The 21,678-nt window shown below is 37.2% G+C and overlaps 1 long non-coding RNA gene across 4 annotated transcripts in view; it reads right to left on the bottom strand.

Annotated features, from left to right (window-relative positions):
* The window catches only part of LOC111186835 (uncharacterized), a 206,478-nt gene that overhangs the window by 24,103 nt on the left and 160,697 nt on the right, over positions 1–21,678 (bottom strand). For 2 of the 4 annotated variants that reach the window (XR_016392641.1, XR_002647995.3), the window contains exon 4: positions 1–21,044. This exon is cut by the window's left edge and continues 24,103 nt beyond it. This is a non-coding gene — a long non-coding RNA (uncharacterized LOC111186835). The other 2 variants (XR_016392640.1, XR_004021958.2) reach the window with 1 other exon arrangement.

A 21,678-nucleotide genomic window follows, 5' to 3' on the forward strand; every position in this document is an offset into this window, starting at 1 on the left:
AAGTCCTTTGCCCATGTTTTTTCCTACTTTCTTCTCTGGCCTTATTCCTACTGGTTTTTAGGAGTTCCTTATATTTTGTGGATATGAGTTTACCATCAAATATGTACTTTAGATACACCCTTAAACTCGGTAACTTGCTTTTTTACTCTCTTAATGGTGCCCTGTGATGATAAATTGTTAATTAAGAAATTCTCAATTTTATGATAGTTTGATGTTTCAAGGCTTCTTTTATGGTTAGCACTCTTTGAATTTTATTTAATAAATATTTGTCTATCCCCTAGGTCATGAAGATATTTTATTTCTCTTCTAAAAGCTTTATTTAAAAAAAATTTATATTTATACCTGGAATGGATTTTGAATATAGTTTAAGGTCAGGTTTCATTTACTTATTATGGATAGTAAATCAGCAAATACCATTTGTTGAAAATACTATTTTTTCTCCTTTGCCCTGCAGTGTCACCTTTGGCATAAACTAGATGCCCAATTCTGTGGGTGTGTTTCTACACTCCATAATTGTTCCATTTGTCTATTCATTTAACCTTAGATCAATACCTCACTGTCTTAATCACTATAACTTTGTAACAGCTTTTGATGTCTGCTGGTGTCAAGTATAGGAATTCAAGGTTTGTTAGTCTTCAAGATTTTCTCAGCAATTCTTGACATATTATATAGCAGACATTTCTTTGTAATACGCTGAGAGCAGGGTAGAGGGACTGATGAACTACCTTTAGGTAACAAGAAGGTGACACAAAGGTGATATCTGAGATGGGACTTGAAGGCTGAGTAACATTTTGATAGGTATGGATATATTTTTTAAAGTACAAATGCATGATTATGAATTTGAAGCAACTCAGGATTCAGAGGGAACTTCCATTCATTTTCAAATAACATTCCCTAACAGATTTTGCCCTGTAGGTCTCTTCTAATATTACTCAAACTAAAAAACTAGAATGAAAATGATCATTACAAATATGCAAAATGATACATCCTGCAAATGTTGAAGAGAAAATATTTCCTCTAACTTCATTCTTCCTTGGAATTGATAGCCATTGAACATTCAGATTCACTAACTTCCTAAAATTGAGATAATCCAGAAAAATGTGGGTGAAACAACAGTTTCTTAGTGACTAAGAGAAGACGTTTTATCCAGTCCTATACTTTCCTTGATTTGCTTAGAAATAAAGGAGGTGATCACTGAGTGTAAAAAGTGCAGAGCCTAGATAGTTACTGTTTGTTCCTACATACACGAAGAGTTTAACAAAGGCATGTGAGATTACAAAAGCATCAAATCTGAGTTTTCACCTTATTTGTAGATGGGATGATAAATCAGGAGAGGTGTGATAAAGCCAAAAACAAAACCTTTACTGGAAAATATGCTGTAAATATTATCCCATTGCCAAGACCTGCCTTATAATATTAACCAGTCTTCTCATATAGGTTCTATATGGAAAGAGTCATTAGATTTTGATTTGGGCTCTGAGCACAGCACCAACTGTCCTTTCAGATTATATGCCCAGGCCCTGATTGTCATCATAGCTCTCGTCCAAGACAGGTTCTAAGAGTTGATGGGAAGATGATCAGTATATAATCTACCATTCAGTAGACACATTTCAATTATCTACAACTCTGGGATTGGAGGGTCACTTGAATACACATCAAATTCTGTACAATTTAGAAACTCTCAGAAAGTCTATTAAGAGCTTTGGAGAGGAAAGTTCAGATGTACACATAAGTCTGAAAGCTGAAGTTGTTTGTAATACCAACACTATTTACAGAATGTACTAAACTTTTGTAAATAAAGTTTTAATTTTCTTCACCAACCTAATCATAAATTATACAATTCATTTATCTAAAGTCATTCCACTTTAAATATACTATCAAATGAGGGACTGGGGAAAGTGATTTAATATACTATATAATTAAAAATTGGAACAAGGTTGTTATAAACTCTATAAGTAAGAAGATGAAAACTTTCCATGTTATTTATTTACAAGAAGGCTCTTCAACTGGATAAATCACACAGCTTAGATAACAGGTTTGTTCACATGCAACAATAACACGTAGAACTGGTATTAACATTTTTGAGCGGAGGAATAGAAGTGTACTTAATTTATCACAAATTTAATCATCTTTAGAATTTGAATCCCATTTCCATGATAAAAATATTAATAAACAAGCATAAAATAGGTTCAAAGCCTAGAAAAGATATACATAAATAAGGAAAAGGTTGTCAGAGTTATTTTCTATGTTGTGAAAATCCAGTATTTTAATGCTTTACTATAATCTTGCTGAAATGTCTTTTAAAAAGTTGATTGGTGGGTGTGAAGCAGTAATAGTATCACATTTATACTGTCCAATTAGAAGTTTAAATTTCCACATTGCAGATATATTTTAAAAGTAAAAGCATGCACACACACTCACACACACATATACTGCACTCTGCCAGAATTAGTAAATAAATAGCTTTACAGATATCCGTATGCTGAATAAGGTACACATAATTTCTAGAGATCAAAAAATTATTTATATGGGCCCTGACTGTATAAAGCAGAAGTTTAAGGCCTGGGATTTTGAATATTCTTTTGTCATGGACTCATGTCATAGATATTATCCTAGCTGTGGTATTAAGCATTGAAGTATTTAGAAATGAATATAGCTTAGTCTCTAATTTCAAAAACTCTCAAGTGAGTAAGCAAGAAAGATAAATAGAGATAAATCACTAGGCCAAGTGGCAAGTGATTTAATGGAATATAAACCAAGTTTTGCAACGACAAAGATAGAACTACTAATTAAACTTGGAGAGGGAACACTTCACAGAAATGTCATGTGAGCCATAAAGGGTGAGTAGTATTTGCAAAATTAAAAAAGAGGTGATAATTCCTGGTTCATAACAGAGGTTTGAGGATATAAGTTTGCTGCACTTACCTCCCAATATCTTATCCAAATGACAGTAAAATTATTTTTTTAAATCAGCAGACCAGAAATTTTTACATATTTCTGAATGATGGAAAGTTACTCCACTTATATTTCAGAGCAACATAGAATAAAGGAAACAACATTAAGGACTATGCTTGGCAAAAGATTTCTCCATAAGTAGGTTCTACCCTGGACTGACCTAGAAAATATCCACATCTTGGGTTGGCAAGCATGGTGCAAAAAATTGGTTGTCAGGCATCAGTGCTGGTGGTTAATTAGAGAAGTGTTTAGAGAAGAGCTAGGTTGGCTACTCTTCCTCTTCTGCTGACAGATAAATTGACTGCAGTATTTATTCTTATTGGGAAATAGGAAGCAGGGATCTCTTTGGATAAGTGGCTGATGAGAGAGACAGAGTAGAGCCTAAGACAACTTTAGACTTCTACAATGTACCCAGGGGAACAAAAGGAAAGACATATCCAATTAGGAGTGGGAAACTCTTAGGTACTCTAACCCCAGAGTGAAGTCTTCCTTATTTTGAACTAGACTGTCTCTGTTTTATCATCAACAGTAACCATCCGTGTCACAGATTCTACCTCCTCTTTGGAAGAATGGTATTTTTAGTAAACAGATCTCTCAACTGCTACTAAGGCTAATTAGCAAAGCCCTCCTACATTATTTTCTTTTAGATTAAAAATAAGAAAAATAAATAAATGAAAAGGAAATAATTTTTTAAAGGAAAAAAAAGACAATAAATTTACAAATCACATATGAGAAAAAATCGATAATGAAAGAAATTAACAAAAACTGCTGACACCAGAAGAAACAGATTTAATGCAAGAAGGAAGCAAAGATATTTTCAACTGATATCCTCAAAGAGATGTAAAAGGATAATGTATACAAAAAGAATAATAAGCTCTATGGGAAAGAAAGCAATCAGAGAAAAAAATCAGAAAAAAGGAAGCATTCCTAGATAATTTTAAAAGCGCTTGCCATTTTTTTTAAAGTTGAATTATAGCTTGTTCACTATTGGAAAATCCCTCTCAGAAAGTAAATCTAATTCTTGTTAAATGCCACAAAGAAGTTAGTGATGGGATTTTTTTTTTGACATAAACTCTCAAGAGACGATAAAAGAAGATATCAACAAAAAATATTAGAAGTTGGAAAAGTCTATAAATGGGTTGTGACAGATTTAAACGATCTGATCCCTAAGCAAGCAATATGGGGAACCCAGAAGTAACCCTTTTGTACTCCAGAACCGCCCCCAGAAACTTAAGAATGGGTAGCAGAGTGGGGTTGTAGGTGAGGCTGACATATGAGCATTTGTTGTATATCTATTTAAAGAGCAGGTAATAGCTCAGATTTTCAATCCCATGCAGCTGTGAGATTGTCTTTACCTACTCAAAGTCTGAAAGTTTACTTCCTAGAGAGGGTGAAGCAGAGGAGTTATGAACTAGTGATACAGGGGCAATTGGTATCACTGCCCCAGGCAGCAGAGATGTTAACAATTGTCGCTGATTATTTTCACCAAATTCCCTGGGCATATGTTTCTTACTGAGGGAATTCTGAGTCTGGTCAGATAAGGACAATCCCAGAAAATGAGACTTTCCAGACTGCTACCAGACAGGTCAAATAGTGGCAATGGTCTCTGTATGGGGTTTTGAGGAGACCAAATCCATTTTGCCCTCTCCAGTGGCAGATAGGCTAAACGTAAGGGTGCCCAGTCAAACAAACAGAATGGGATACCTACTTTAACTGGTATGCAGAAGCCTCTAAAAGGCTTCAAGATTACAAAATAGATTCAATGAAAGATTCACTGCAAAAGGCTAATGAAAAATTAAAGATGCCAAAGGTACCCCAGAACAAAAACTATAAGATTGACATGATTCCTACGACTCCCCTCTATCCTCCTTTGCCTGACTACTCACAGCCTATTAATCCTCCATCTGAACTGCTTTTCCACTCTGAAGAGACCACGAGGAATGGTTATTGCCTTATTTGTCTCGTTGCATGCCCTGAGAACTTGTGTAGCTTTCTGTCTGCCAGGGCAGGCAAGTTTTAAGTTCTTGCATATTCAGGCAGCTCAGCTCTGGTTGGGGACACAAACATATGGTTACACAGAAACGTGGGTTTCACACCATTTGCAGCTAGGGCCCTAGGGACTGTTGCCAGCTCTCAGGGGAATCCTCTTTCTTACTTTTGGCTATCTTTGGAAGTGGCTCTGGATCTTGGGAGGATAGTATCTTTTGCACCCTCTTTGGGGAATGCCTCTCTTATCCATGGTGTCATTTAATACTGCCTACTTTAATGCAATCCAGTTCTCCCCCCTTGACAGGCATTTCTCAAACAACCTGCACTTAAGCAAGGTCACAAGACTAGGTCCGGGCAATAAGCTGTGGGTGGAAGTGACTTTGAATTCCAGGCTAAAGCATAGAAGAGCAGAGGCAAGACCATCAGCTGATTCTTCTGACATACATATATCTACAATGTGTCATCGAAGCATTTAATGGTATTTTTATGCCAACATTTAACAGAGGAGCAAATGATCAGTATTTTGAGCTTTCTAAATCATTTCTTATGTGGGAAATATTTCCTGCATAAAGAAAAGAATGCAGAATAAGAGTGATATTTGTCATACTGAATAGCATTATAGGTCTTTTCTCTGGGCAGATTCCAAGTTTGGACTAGGACTTGTTTGGTGTCAGTGGCAAAGTGAAGGCAGAACATAAGCCTGTAACTTTCTGCACAGGGTTTCCAAAGCCTGCCACCTCGCCCCAGTGTGTGGGAATACGCTCCGTTTCTCTCCAATTACGCTCAAGGGCTCAAGGGGTTAGCATAATGGGAAGGTGAGAGTCAAAGGCCACGAGTGGGGGAAGTGATCCCTGGCCATCAGCTATTTTACTATCAATTCTAGTTTCCTTAAGGGGTTTAACTGTCACTCTGTTCAAAGGTTTAAGTACTTACGAAAGCCTTGGGCAGTAAAAAGGTGTCGATTTTCCACTATAATATTATAATAGCACTTGTGCTGTACTAAGCTGTACTCACATAAATTTCTGGGTCTAGTGGGATATAGTTTCCAGTGCGGCAACTTTACGGTGACTGTTCCTAGCCTTACCAGGCTTGTGACATGTGAGATTCAATGTTTAGAAATGGTCTTTTCCTCACCCATCACAGTGATGGCCTTATTTTTTTTGTTGTTTCTTTTCATTTTAAATAAAAGCAGGTAGAATACAGTTGCATTTATGAAATGTTTTAACACTGCTTAAGAAAACTGGTGAATAATGAAGGTCTATTATCTTCATAATAAATCACATGTCCTCAGACGCTGTGAAAGTTTATATATTCTGTACTTTTCTTTTTTGTTTTAAAAGTTATTCATTCTGAGTTTTCATTAAAATATAAGAATGTCTTTATGAATTGACTGAATAAAATATACCTATCTAAATATCCGCATTTGCGTTCATGGAGTTTTATTATTGAAATACAAACTATTATCTACTTAAAGCTTATAAGCAATAGGCATTATTAACAATAGGCATTATTATGTACTTAAAGCTTATAAACAGTAAATATAGATGAACACATCTATATATCCCTGATAAATATCAAAGTTAAAAAGGAAAACAGGTATTTCTGGAATTAAATGTAGCTCATCTTAAAACAAAGGTGAAATATAACGCCACTTGGAAAAATTTAGCTTTCTCTAATAATTGGTGTAATTTGCATAAATAAAGCACTGTGATATTATAAAGCTGTCCGATAGTCTATTAAATATGTACGGTCTATAGTCACAGAAATGTTTGCAAGGCAAAACAAGAAACAAAAAGCATGTAAGAAATAATGATGTCATTATCAGAAGCTATAGCTTTCAGTTATAACATGAATAAATTCTGGGATCTAATGCACAGTATGGTAATAGTTAATAATACTGCATTGTATACACGAAATTTGCTGAGAGTAAATCTTAAATGTTTTCACCACACACACATTCACAAATGGTAACTATGTGAGGTGACAAATGTGTTAATTAGCTTGATTGTGGTAATTATTTCACAGGATATACGTATATTAAATCATCACTGTTGTACACCTTAAAAAAACCCCATTGTATAATCTAAACATATACGCTTTTTATTTGTCAATCATACCTCAATAAAGCTGAAAAAAAACTATAATAAAAGAAGCTATGTATAATAAACATTCATGAAGGTTCCGTGTGTTTTGAAAAATAAGTCCTCCATATTAAAAAAAAAACTTATTTACCCTGATTTGATAGTTACTAGAATAAAAAAATAAAAGCATACTAACTTTCCTTTGTCTAACTTTAGTCAACATTGCCTTCATTCTAATATACTTTTACAAGACCATATTTTAAAAAAACCAAAAACTAGTTATCTTAAATATCCACATTTCATTTACATAAGAGTGCAAATCTATGGAATAGGTAGGTGGGCTGTTTTGTCAAAACTTTTATTTCATAAACTTTTCTAAAATGCTTATCTATTTAGATCAGACTACTTGACAGGACAGTATCTGGGCAGGCTTTGTAAAGGCATTTACTAAAAGTAAATATATGTGAATAAATGCATACCACAACTATGCTTATCCAATCAGGGAAGTTGAAAGAAGGACTGAAAATTGAACTGTGGCTCATAGAAAGTACAGAAATTATTATAGCTACTTTTTCGAGCACGTAATTAGTTCCCAGAAACTAGGCAAAGCCCTTTATTTTTTGAATTTTATTTTATTTATTTTTTTATACAACAAGCTCTTACTAGTCATCAATTTTATCCACATCAGTGTATACATGTCAATCCCAATTGCCCAATTCATCACACCACCACCCACCCCCCAGCCACTTTCCCCCCTTGGTGACCATACGTTTGTTCTCTACATCTTTTTCTCCATTTCTACCCTGCAAACCAGTTCATCTGTACCATTTTTCTAGGTTCCACATATATGCATTAATATACGATATTTGTTGTTCTCTTTCTGACTTACTTCGCTCTGTATGACAGTCTCTAGGTCCATCCATGACTCTATAAATGACCCAGTTTCATTCCTTTTTAAGGCTGAGTAATATTCCATTGTATATATGTACCAGTTCTTCTTTAACTATTCGTCTGTCCATGGGCATTTAGGCTGTTACCATGACCTGGCTATTGTAAATAGTGCTGCAATGAACATTGGGGTGCATGTGTCTTTTTGAATTATGGTTTTCTCTGGGTATATGCCCAGAGAAATTGTGGAATTGATGGGTCATATGTAATTCTATTTTTAGTTTTTTAAGGAACCTCCATAGTGTTCTCCATAGTGGCTGTATCAATTCACATTCTCAACAAGAGTGCAAGAGGGTTCCCTTTTCTCCACACCCTCTCCAGCATTTCTTGTTTGTAGATTTTCTGATGATGCCCATTCTAACTGGTGTGAGGTGATACCTCATTGTAATTTTGATTTGCGTTTCTCTAGTAATTAGTGATGTTGAGCAGCTTTTCATGGGCTTCTTGGCTATCTGTATGTCCTCTTTGGAGAAATGTCTGTTTAGGTCTTCTGCCCATTTTTTGATTGGGTTGTTTGATTTTTTAATATTGAGCTGCATGAGCTGTTTATATATTTTGGAGATTAATCCTTTGTCCGTTGCTTCGTTTGCAAATATTTTCTCCCACTTTGAGGGTTGTCTTTTCATCTTGTTTATGGTTTCCTTTGCTTTGCAAAAGGTTTTAAGTTTCATTTGGTCCCACTTGTTTATTTTTGTTTTTATTTCCATTACTCTAGGAGGTGGATCAAAAAAGATCTTGCTGTGATTTATATTAAAGACTGTTCTTCCTATGTTTTGCTCTAAGAGTTTTATAGGGTCCAGTCGTATGTTTACGTCTCTAATCCACTTTGAGTTTATTTTTGTGTATGGTGTTAGGGAGTGTTCTAATTTCATTCTTTTACATGTAGCTGTCCAGTTTTCCCATCACCACTTATTGAAGAGACTTTCTTTTCTCCATTGTATATCTTTGCCTCCTTTCTCATAGATTAGCTGACCATAGGAGCGTGGGTATATCTCTGGGCTTTTTATCCTGTTCCATTGATCTATATTTCTGTTTTTGTGCCACTACCATACTGTCTTGATTATTGTAGCTTTGTAGTATAGCCTGAAGTCAGGGAGTCTGATTCCTCCAGCTCCGTTTTTTTCCCTCAAGATTGCTTTGGCTATTTGGGGTCTTTTCTGTCTCCATAAAAATTTTAAGATTTTTTGTTCTAGTTCTGTAGAAAATGCCATTGGTAACTTGATAGGGATTGCATTGAATCTGTCGATTGCTTTGGGTAGTATAGTCATTTTCACAATATTGATTCTTCCAATCCAAGAACATGGTATATCTCTCCATCTGTTGGCATCATCTTTAATTTCTTTCATCAGTGTCTTAGAGTTTTCTGCGTACAGATGTTTTGTCTCCCTAGGTAGGTTTATTCCTAGGTATTTTATTCTTTTTGTTGCAGTGGTAAATGGGAGTGTTTCCTTAATTTCTCTTTCAGATTTTACATCATTAGTGTATAGGAATGCAAGAGATTTCTGTGCATTAATTTTCTATCCTACAACTTTACCAAATTCATTGATTAACTCTTGAAGTTTTCTGGTGGCATTTTTAGGATTCTCTATGTATAGTATCATGTCATCTGAAAACAGTGACCGTTTTATTTCTTTTTTTCCAATTTGTATTCCTTTTATTTATTTTTCTTCTCTGATTTCCATGCCTAGGACTTCCAAAACTATGTTGAAGTATAGTGGCGAGAGCGGACATCCTTGTCTTTTCCTGATCTTAGAGGAAATGCTTTCAGTTTTTCACCATTGAGAAGACAGTTGTTGTGGGTTTGTTGTATATGGCCTTTATTATGTTGAGGTAGGTTCCCTCTATGCCCACTTACTGGAGAGTTTTTATCATAAATGGGTGTTGAATTTTGTCAAAAGCTTTTTCCGCATCTATTGATATGATCATATGGTTTTTATTCTTCAATTTGTTAATATGGTGTATCACATTGATTGATTTATGTATATTGAAGAATCCTTGCATCCCTGGGATAAATCCCACTTGTTCGTGGTGTATGATCCTTTTAATGTGATGTTGGATTCTGTTTGCTAGTATTTTGTTGAGGATTTTTGCATCTATATTCATCAGTGATATTGGTCTGTAATTTTCTTTGTTTGTAGTATCTTTGTCTGGTTTTGGTATCTCGGTGATGGTGGCCTCATAGGATGAGTCTGGGAGTGTTCCTTCCTCTGTAATTTTTTGGAAGAGTTTGAGAAGGATGGGTGTTAGCTCTTCTCTAAATGTTTGATAGAATTCACCTGTGAAGCCATCTGGTCCTGGACTTTTGTTTCTTGGAAGATTTTTATCACAGTTTCAATTTCATTACTTGTGATTGGTCTGTTCATATTTTCTATTTCTTCCTGGTTCAGTCTTGGAAGGTTATACCTTTCTAAGAATTTGTCCATTTTATTGGCATAGAGCTGCTTGTAGTAGTCTCTTAGGATGCTTTGCATTTCTGCTGTGTCTGTTGTAACTTCTCCTTTTTCATTTCTAATTTTATTGATTTGAGCCCTCTCCCTCTTTTTTTTGATGAGTCTGGCTAATAGTTTATCAATTTTATCTTCTCAGAGAACCAGCTTTTAATTTTATTGATCTTTGCTATGGTTTTCTTTGTTTCTATTTAATTTATTTCTGCTCTGATCATTATGATATCTTTCCTTCGGCTAATTTTGGGTTTTGTTTGTTCTTCTTTCTCTAGTTCCTTTAGGTGTAAGGTCAGATTGTTTATTTGAGATGTTTTCTTGTTTCTTGAGGTAGGCTTGTATTGCTATAAACTTCCCTCTTAGAACTGCTCTTGCTGCATCCCATATGTTTTGGATTGTCGTGTTTTCATTGTCATTTGTCTCTAGGTATATTTTGATTTCCTCTTTGATTTCTTCAGTGATCTCTTGGTTATTTAGTAACATATTGTTTAGCCTCCATGTGTGTGTGTTTTTTATGTTTTTTTCCCCTGTAACTGATTTCTAATCTCATAGCATCGTGGTCAGAAAAGATGCTTGATATGATTTCAATTTTCTTAAATTTACTTAAGCTTGATTTGTGACCCAAGATGTGATCTATCCTGGAGAATGTTCCATGTACACTTGAGAAGAAAGTGTAATCTGCTGTTTTTGGATGGAATGTCCTATAAATATCAATTAAATCTATATGGTCTATTGTGTCATTTAAAGCTTTGGTTTCCTTATTACTTTTCTGTTTGTATGATCTGTCCATTGGTGTAAGTGAGATGTTAAAGTCCCCCACTATTATTGTGTTACTATCAATTTCCTCTTTTATAGCTGTTAGCAGTTGCCTTATGTATTGAGGTGCTCCTATGTTGGGTGCATATGTATTTATAATTGTTCTATCTTCTTCTTGGATTGATCCCTTGATCATTATGTAGTGTCCTTCCTTGTCTCTTCTAACATTCTTTATTTTAAAGTCTATTTTATCTGATATGAGTATTGCTACTCCAGCTTTCTTTTGATTTCCATTTGCATGGAATATCTTTTTCCAGCCCCTCACTTTCAGTCTGTATGTGTCCCTAGGTCTGAAGTGGGTCTCTTGTAGACAGCATATATATGGGTTTTGTTTTTGTGTCCATTCAGCGAGCCTGTTTCTTTTGGTTGGAGCATTTAATCCATTCATGTTTAAGGTAATTATCAATATGTATGTTCCTATTACCATTTTCTTAATTGTTATGTGTTTGTTTTTGTAGGTCCTTTTCTTCTTTTGTGTTTCCCACTTAGAGAAGTTCCTTTAGCATTTGTTGTAGAGCTGGTTTGGCGGTGCTGAATTCTCTTAGCTTTTGCTTGTCTGTAAAGCTTTTGATTTCTCTGTCAAATCTGAATGAGATCCTTGCCAGGTAGAGTAATCTTGGTTGTAGGTTCTTCCCTTTCATCACTTTAAATATATCATGCCACTCCCTTCTGGCTTGTAGAGTTTCTGCTGAGAAATCAGCTGTTAACCTTATGGGAGTTCCCTTGTATTTTATTTATCATTTTTCCCTTGTTGCTTTCAATAATTTTTCTTTGTCTTTAATTTTTGTCAGTTTGATTACGATGTGTCTCGGTGTGTTTCTTCTTGGGCTGATCCTGACTGGGACTCTCTGCACTTCCTGGACTTGGGTGACTATTTCCTTTCCCATGTTAGGGAAGTTTTCGACTATAATATCTTCCAAGATTTTCTTGGGTCTTTCTCTCTTCTCCTTCTCGGACCCCTATGATGCGAATGTTGTTGCATTTAATGTTGTCCCAGAGGTCTCTTAGGCTGTATTCATTTCTTTTCATTCTTTTTTTCTTTATTCTGTTCTGTGGCAGTGAATTCCACCATTCTGTCTTCCAGGTCACGTATTCGTTCTTCTACCTCAGTTATTCTGCTATTGATTCCTTCTAGTGTATTTTTCATTTCTGTTATTGTATTGTTCATCTCTGTTTTTTTGCTTTTTAATTTTTCTAGGTGTTTGTTCTTTAATTCTTCTAGGTCTTTGTTAAACATTTCTTGCATCTTCTTGATCTTTGCCTCCATTCTTTTTTCGAGGTCCTGGATCATCTTCACTCTCATTATTTTGAATTCTTTTTTCTGGAAGGTTGCCTATATCCACTTCATTTAGTTGTTTTTCTGGGGTTTTATCTTGTTCCTTCATCTGGTATATAGCCCTCTGCCTTTTCATCTTGTCTATCTTTCTGTGAATGTGGTTTTTGTTCCACAGCCTGCAGGGTTGTAGTTCTTCTTGCTTCTGCTGTCTGCCCTCTGGTGGATGAGGCTATCTAAGAGGCTTGTGCCAGTTTCCTGATGGCAGGGACTGGTGGTGGGTAGAGCTGGGTGTTGCTCTGGTGGGCAGAGCTCAGTAAAACTTTAATCCACTTGTCTGCTGATGGGTGGGGCTGGGTTCCCTCCCTGTTGGTTGTTTGGCCTGAGGCAACCTAACACTGGAAACTTCCCCGGCTCTTTGGTGGCGCTAATGGCAGACTGTGGTAGGGCTCACGCCAAGGAATACTTCCCAGAACTTCTGCTGCCAGTGTTCTTGTCCCCACAGTGAGGCACAGCCAACCCCGCCTCTGCAGGAGACCCTCCAACACTGTCATGTAGGTCTGATTCAGTCTCCTATGAGGTCACTGCTCCTTCCCCTGGGTCCTGATGCGTGCACTACTTTGTGTGTTCCCTCCACGTGTGGAGTCTCTATTTCCCCCAGTCCTGTTGAAGTCCTGCAATCAAATCCTGCTAGGCTTCAAAGTCTGATTCTCTAGGAATTCCTCCTCCCGTTGCCGGACCCCCAGGTTGGGAAGCCTGACATGGGGCTCAGAACCTTCACTCCAGTGGGTGAACTTCTGTGGTATAAGTGTTCTCCAGTCTGTGAATCACCCACCCAGCAGTTATGGGATTTGATTTTATTGCGATTGTGCCCCTCCTAGCATCTCATTGTGGCTTCTCCTTTGTCTTTGGATGTGTGGTATATTTTTTGGTGAGTTCCAGTGTCTTCCTGTTGATGACTGTTGAGCAGTTAGTTGTGACTCCAGTGCTCTCACAAGAGGCAGTCCAAACCCCTTTACATAAACCATCTACTTTAATCCTTACCTGATAATAACATACTATTAATCATATTTTACAGCTGATATTTATTAAGCATGATACATTTTTATTAACATCTGTTACTTATTTCTCAAAATCATACTATGAAACAGGTTCAATCACTTCATGAGGAATCAGATAGCCATTTAGCCAGGTTCATTTACCCATGACTGCTGCTCTCCAAGAGAAGGACTTTGCTCCAACATTTCACATTGTTATTGCCAACAAAGAAAAAATGATCTGAAAGCTGAAACCCTGGTGACCAAACAGGTCCTTGTACTTACTCATCACTTTGAAGTTAGTGGTAATTCAATTTCTGGTTCTAATTCCCACAAGACTGAAATTTTATTTTATTTTTTTGAGTCTGAAGGCTATATGATAATATAAAAAAATTCATTAGTAAATAAGCAGAAAAGTACATACTTTCATGCTCTGATTCTAATGATCTCCAGGGAAATATACTAATTAAGGGCAGAGAGGCATGGGGATCCAGGGCCTGGGCCAGAGTCAGAACCCCAGTCTTCTTACTTTTCCCCATGTGACCTTGGGAGTAAGTTGCTTTACTGAACTTTAGTTTTAATAGTATCTATATCATAGGACTCCTGTAAGGAATAAGGGATTAATCCATTCAAAGAACTTGGAATGGTGCTTAACCCAAGTGGGTCCTCAGTAATTCTTCATGAGCATTGCGCAAGCAGGCAGACATACCAGTACATGTGCCCAGCTTCTGGTCTCAAAAATATTGGGTTGGCCAAAGAGTTCATTCAGGTTTTTCCGTAAGATGTTATGGAACGTTCCAAACTTTCTGGCCAACCCAATATTAGCAGGAATGATTGACTTATGAAACAACTTTTTTCTTTTAAACAATGTGATTAAATTTCAGTGCTTCAAAAGACACCATAAAGAAAATAAGGGCTTCCCTGCTGGTGCAGTGGTTAAGAATCTGCCTGCCAATGCAGGGGACTAGGGTTTGAGCCCTGGTCTAGGAAGAGCCCACATGCCGCAGAGCAACTAAGCCTGTGAGCTACAGCTACGGAGCCCGCTCACCACAACTACTGAAGCCCGTGCGCCTAGAGCCCGTGCTCCACAACAAGAGAAGCCACTGCAGTGAGAAGCCTGTGAACCACAACAAAGGTTTACCCCCGTTCGCCACAACTAGAGAAAGCCCATGGGCAGCAACAAAGACCCAACACAGCCAAAAGTAAATAATTAATTAATTAATTAATTATTTAAAAAAGATAATAAAAAGATAATCCACAGACTGGGGAAAAATATTTCAAATTATATATCTGATGAATAATTTGTATTTGGAATATATAAAGAATCTTTGTAATTCTATAATAAGACAACCTCAAGATAAATAACTCAAGACAAGTAACTCAAAAAATGAACAAATGATATAAACAGCCATTTTACCAAGAATGCTTAAGAAGAACATTAAAATCATGTTCAACAACATTAGTCATTAGGGAAATGCATATTTAAAACACAATGAGAGACCACTTCACACCCACTAGGTTGGTTATACTGAAAAGACAAACAATAGCAAATGTCGAGGATACAAAGAAACTGGAACCTTCCTGCCTTGTTTGTGGGAATGTAAAATGATACAGCCACTGTGCAAAATAGTTTGACAGTTTCTTACAAAGTTAAATATAAATTTACCACACAACTCAGCACTTCCACTCCTAGGTATCCATCCAAAGATTTTATGTGAAGACTCATAGCAGCATTTTCACAATAGCCCCAAAGTGAAATAAAATGTCCATCATCTGGTGAATTTATATAAAAAAATGTGGTATATTTATACAATGGGACACTCTACAACAATAAAAAGGAATAGATTACTGATACTTACTAGAGTATTAGTGAACATGCAAAAAATGCTAAATGAAAGAAGACAGATGCAAAAGGCTTCATATTTTATGGTTTCATGTATATGAAATGCAGGGGGGAAAAAAGTCAAATCTATGGAGACAGAAAGAGATCAATCTAGGCCTCGGTGCGGGAGCAGAAGTTGACAGATGAGACAAAGCAACTTTATGGGGTGATAGAAATGTTCTAAACTGGGTGATGGTGAGAGTTGTACAACTCTATAATCTACTAAAATCATTGAACTATATACTTACAATGGGTGAATTTTACAGAATGTAAAAACAATCTGTAAGAAATGTGGTAAGTACAAAGTTATACAAGGATATTATGAAAACACTGAGGCATATCATCTCACTGTATCCAGCTTCTGCACCAGATGGTGCCTGAAATGACTATGAGTGAACAAAAATCAGCAGCTGAATTGGAAGAAGGAAGTCTAGGCAAGGAGGCAGGCTGAGCCACGGCACGAGGGTGAGAAATGGACATGCTGAGACACACAGAGGAGACTGGAGGAATCGCCAGGACATTGTGTGGACGCTGCCTATTGGGACTTTGCATCAGTTTGTTAGGTGAATGGAGGGATGAGGAAGAGTTATTTTTCTCTGTCTTATATTCCATTTTGAAAATAGATATATTAATAATGGGACAAAAAAAGAAGACTGCTTTCAGATGGCCCCATGTTGGAAAGTTTAGTACTACCCAGCTTAGGGTACTGAGGAGTCACAGGCATGCTGTTTGTAGCCATGATACTTGTGGAATCCTAATCACAAATTAATAAAGAGCCAAGGCCCTCTCCTTGGCTTTTATGACTTTATTTTCTGTGTTGCAAGAATAACCCAATCAAGATGGCCTTATTTATATACTAAAGAGTGAGAAATGACTACCAACATGTTGACAGTATAGGAATTTTTTTCTTGTTTTTTAATAGGAGTTTGGAATCTCTCAAGGAATACATTAATGGTCTTTCAAATAATACTTTCCTGATGCATATACTACCTGAAATAATAATTCAAAAATATTTAGAGATATGCCAAAAAGAACTTTCTGTGGAGAAGCTTAGAGCACATTTTCCTTGGATCTAACCTGCCCTGCAATGTTTTGATCACTATTATTTCACCAAAACCTCATGAGAACTGGCAGACCACCAAGAACCTTGGAGAATATTTGTTTTTACTTTTGTTGCTAACTGTGTGTCTAGTTCACTAGAATATATCTGTCAAACAAATATGGTCCACTCAATGCAGTGGGTTTTTATTAGAAACATGCTTAAATTAGAATGTATAGGAAATATCCTGACTTCTTTTTGATAAGATATAAGCATTTTGAAAAGATATAAGACAGCTGAAAAATTTATTTCAATAATACAGTAAACAAGTCTCAGGCATCTTGTGTGTCACTTCTCAAGCCTTAGATTAGGCTCCAGTATGGTAAATTTAAAAGATCTATAAGACATGGTCAGTCTATTTCCCTACTGGGGTTTGGATAAAGAGGAGGGGGTCAGGGGATAGGCAGACTGACACTAAACTATGGCAACATGTGATAAGACACTCAGTGCTTTAGACACATTTTAGAATATCACGGATTACATGGACTAATTTTGCTTAGAGAGGTCAAAGAAAGTATCTAGGGATATACGCTATCTGAGTTGGGCCTTGAGTAATTAAGTCCCTAGGAGTGGGGAATAAAAATGATTACATGCCTGCAATCATTTCTATATTTGGCAGAAAAATCAGGCTCAAGAAGCAATAGGGGTATCCTTTCCCTAAAACTGCTTTTGAAGACCATACGTGCTGTAGATGACTCTGCCAGTCCCACCCTTCCCCTTGGTACTCAGCAAGCCCTCTGCTTCTTGCTGCACCCACTGGACTCTTGTCTGAAGGCTTTCTCTAGGCTCAGGAGCACATTAGGCCTGCAAGAAGAACAGGCTGGAATGCTGTCTTAGCCCAGCAACAGCCCTCAACCCTGAGCTGCATTCCACTTGGCCTCCAGAGGTCCCTGGGGAACAGAGGCTGACTTACCCACAGCACCTGCCCGTTAATGGAGTCTATATATTAACTCCTTCTTCTTCCTGTCCCACTTCCCCACTCTCCCACCAGTACTTCCTTTCATAACCATCTGTGAGTTACCCGTCACTGTGTAACAACTACCCTAAAATATAGTGACTTGAAATGACACCCATTTTATTTCACTCACAATTTTGTAAATCAAGAATTCAAGCAGACCCCGTTGGGTGATTCTTCTGTTCGGCACTGACTGAGGACAGGTGGTAGTATAGTCAATTGGTGGACTGCCTGCTCTATAGGGTACAGGACTGTTCCACTTTCATGCTAGATGACTTAGCAAGAATGGCTAAAAGGCTGCACTCAGCTGGAACCATCAACCAAAATATCTAATTTTGGCCTCTCCAGCACGGTGGTCTCAGGGTGGTCTGGCTTCTTACCTGTTATCGTAGGACCTCCAGAGGGAGTGCTCTGAATGTCGGCTAGTGGAAACTGCCATTCTCTTAAGGCCCAGAAATTGCACGGTTACATCTGCAGTACTGATCTGACACAGAACACCCCGACAAAGAAAACACTACAGACCCCACCTAGGAATGGCAGGAATAGCAGAGTCAGGATCACCTCCAGAGAAATCAACCTAAAACACGTGTTTCAGATTAAGCACCGTAATGAAGCACCACACCTCAGGGGTCACAATTCACCTAGCTATTAGAAAAGCACGTGGGGAGGCACGGAGATGGAAATTCCAGCCCTTCCTGAGGAGTCCAGCTCAGTGGGGCACACTCTGCTCCTATATAATCCCACCCAACGCTCTGGAGAAGAGCAAGCACACCTGTTTCCTAGTACACCCATTTGCATACAGTGCTTCCCCAGCCACGGGCCGGGCATGTCCTGATGTCACTTCTCTCATTAGCCTACTGGTGGCTCTGAGAAACTCAATTCCCACTCCTACCGCAACCCTAAAGCTGACATTGTCACCTCATCTGAGGAGGCCCTTTAGCACTGCTTGTGATTGCTCTTGATGTGGGTGATCTGGGTGTGTGGGAGTGGACAGAGGGCAGGCACCAGTGTTCACAGCTCACCCAGGCAGAGCTCAGCTGAGTATGGTTATTGAGGATGGGTAATAAAGTTTTAACTTAATTTTTCTTCTTTTCTTTTTCTCTACTTCCTGTGTTTTTATGGGAACAAAGAGTGATTTCCTACAAAGGGATCTAATGGCTGGCAAAGACTGACATGCTATACCATTTTAGGGGTATTGTATATATCACCTGAGCAAAACTTGTCAGTAGTTTTAAGCTAGATTCTTTTTTTTTTCCTAACATTTTAATTAATTTATTTTTTAACATTCTTATTGGAGTATAATTGCTTTACAATGGTGTGTTAGTTTCTGCTTTATAACAAAGTAGATCACCTATACGTATCCATATATCCCCATATCCCCTCATCCCCTCCCTCTTGCGTCTCCCTCCCACTCTCCCTATCCCACCCCTCTAGGTGGTCACAAAGCACTGAGCTGATCTCCCTGTGCTATATGGCTGCTTCCCACTAGCTATCCATTTTACATTAGGTAGTGTATATATGTCCTCTCTCACCTCGTCCCAGTTTACCCTTCCCCCTTCCCATGTCCTTAAGTCCATTCTCTACGTCTGGGTCTTTATTCCTGTCCTGCCCCTAGGTACTTCAGAATCTTTTTTTTTTTTTTTTTTAGATTCCATATATATATATTAGCATACGGTATTTGTTTTTCTCTTTCTGACTTACTGCACTCTGTATGACAGTCTCTAGGTCCATCCACCTCACTACGAAACTCAGTTTCGTTTCTTTTTATGGCTGAGTAATATTCCATTGTATATATACACCACATCTTCTTTACCCATTCATCTGTTGATGGACACTCAGGTTGCTTCTGTGTCCTGGCTATTGTAAATAGAGCTGCAATGAACATCGTGGTACATGACTCTTTTTGAATTATGGTTTTCTCAGGGTATATGCCCAGTAGTGGGATTGCTGGGTCATATGGTAATTCTATTTTTAGTGTTTTAAGGAACCTCCATACTGTTCTCCATAGTGGCTATATCAATTTACATTCACATCAACAGTGCAAGAGTGTTCCCTTTTCTCCACAACCTCTCCAGCATTTATTGTTTGTAGATTTTTTGATGATGGCGATTCTGACTGGTATGAGGTGATACCTTGCTGTAGTTTTGATTTGCATTTCTCTAATGATTAGTGATGTTGAGCATCCTTTCATGTGTTTGTTGGCAATCTGTATATCTTCTTTGCAGAAATGTCTATTTAGGTCTTCTGCCCATTTTTGGATTGGGTTGTTTGTGTTTTTGATATTGAGCTGCATGAGCTGTTTATATATTTTGGAGATTAATCCTTTGTCAATTGCTTTGTTTGAAAATATTTTCTCCCATTCTGAGGGTTGTCTTTTTGTCTTGTTTATGGTTTCCTTTGCTTTGCAAAAGCTTTGAAGTTTCATTAGGTCCCATTTGTTTATTTTTGTTTTTATTTCCATTTCTCTAGGAGATAGGTCAAAAAGGATCTTGCTGTGATTTATGCCATACAGTGTTCTACCTATGTTTTCCTCTAATAGTTTTATAGTGTCTGGCCTTACATTTAGGTCTTTAATCCATTTTGAGTTTATTTTTGTGTATGGTGTTAGGGAGTGTTCTAATTTCATTCTTTTACATGTAGCTGTCCAGTTTTCCCAGCACCACTTATTGAAGAGGCTGTCTTTTCTCCATTGTATATTCTTGCCTTCTTTATCAAAGATAAGGTGACCATATGTGTGTGGGTTTATCTCTGGGCTTTCTATCCTGTTCCATTAATCTATATTTCTGTTTTTGTGCCAGTACCATACTGTCTTGATTACTGTTCAAGCTAGATTCTTAAGACCTAGAAATTCTGTATTCTGTTTCCAAGTTATTTGCTAAATGAGTGACCTTTGAAAGAAATAAGCCTTATATGATTTAGTTTCTCCTAACTGACACATTGCAATAATAATCCTTCTCTGACTCACTTCACAGGGTGTGAAAGCATCAAATAGAGGAAGAGATGTAGAAGTGATATGAAAACGAGAAAAGACCAAAACCTTGATTAAATGTCTCAATTCCTTGATAGCAAAGATTGTTACTATGCCTGGGTCATACTAAACATGTAATAATTACTGAAATGAATAAAAGCATTATCGTTAGTTCTGCAAAAAATTAATAGTAGTTTGTAAATTATACAGAAAAGATGCTTTGATCCCACAGAATAAGAACCAGCAAACAATTAGAACCAGTCAGTAATTAACCTCTAGCAAGAAGTATTATGAATTGTCCCAAACCCACAAGTTCAAGGAAACTGCAACTTTTGCAACTTTGAAAAATACAAAGAATCCTGGCCTAGTGCAATTCTAAGAACAAAAATTTTGGTTGCATTGGAAAGAGAAAATAGTGAGGAGACAGAATTTTTCTATGAAGCAGATGGATTATTTTTTAGCTCTTAGGAAATATTGTAACCAGCCACCATAAAAGCCTCCAGCTGAGATGTTTAAAGGTGAGCAGTTCCAGCCTTCAACCAGGCAGTCTGGGGGAGTGGTGAGTCGCTGTGCAAAAGAACAGGGAGTCATGTGGTCCAACTGTAAAATAGAAAAATTGCATGTAATTATTTTACGAGCAGAGTGCGACGATGTGAAAGGAAGAACTAATGATGGTGCTCTCAGCTTGTTAGAGGCTTTTCCTTCTGGGGAGCTCAAGGTTACAAGAAGTATTGCTCACCGGAATTTTTTTCTTCCTTTTCCCTGAATACAAAATGTTACAATAAACCCTGCACCGAGGGGGTTAATGCTGCAAAGGATGTTTTTAAATAATTTCTGTGACTAAAGCCGGAGATACAAGCCTGGCAATAATTCTCCCTGACTTCAAGCATCCTGTATTGATTGATTAATTATTCCACCAATGAACTAACAGGTATTGACCTTATCTGGTTGAGTAGCATTTAGCCAAAAGTCAGTAATCTAAATCGATCACTTAATGGAACATCAAAGCTCAGCATTCTGACAGGTTTATGTCATTCAGCAAAAATCTGTCTATGTTTTGCTGATACCTTGACCTTTTGTATCAAACAGTCTTTACAGAAAACGAAAAGCAATGAGAAAATTAAATCTTGGAAATAATGCTTTGTTATGTAAAAGGAGTTCTTCTTGGACTATTAAAAATAGCTTCTGCTAAGGTTCCATTGAGCGGTTTCTTTGCAAACTGAAAAGAAGTTTT

Source organism: Delphinapterus leucas, chromosome 3 (assembly GCF_059928025.1).
Source record: "Delphinapterus leucas isolate spDelLeu-1000000601 "Yukka" chromosome 3, BTC_Dleu_Yukka2, whole genome shotgun sequence".
In the NCBI taxonomy this organism is placed as follows: Eukaryota; Metazoa; Chordata; class Mammalia; order Artiodactyla; family Monodontidae; genus Delphinapterus; species Delphinapterus leucas.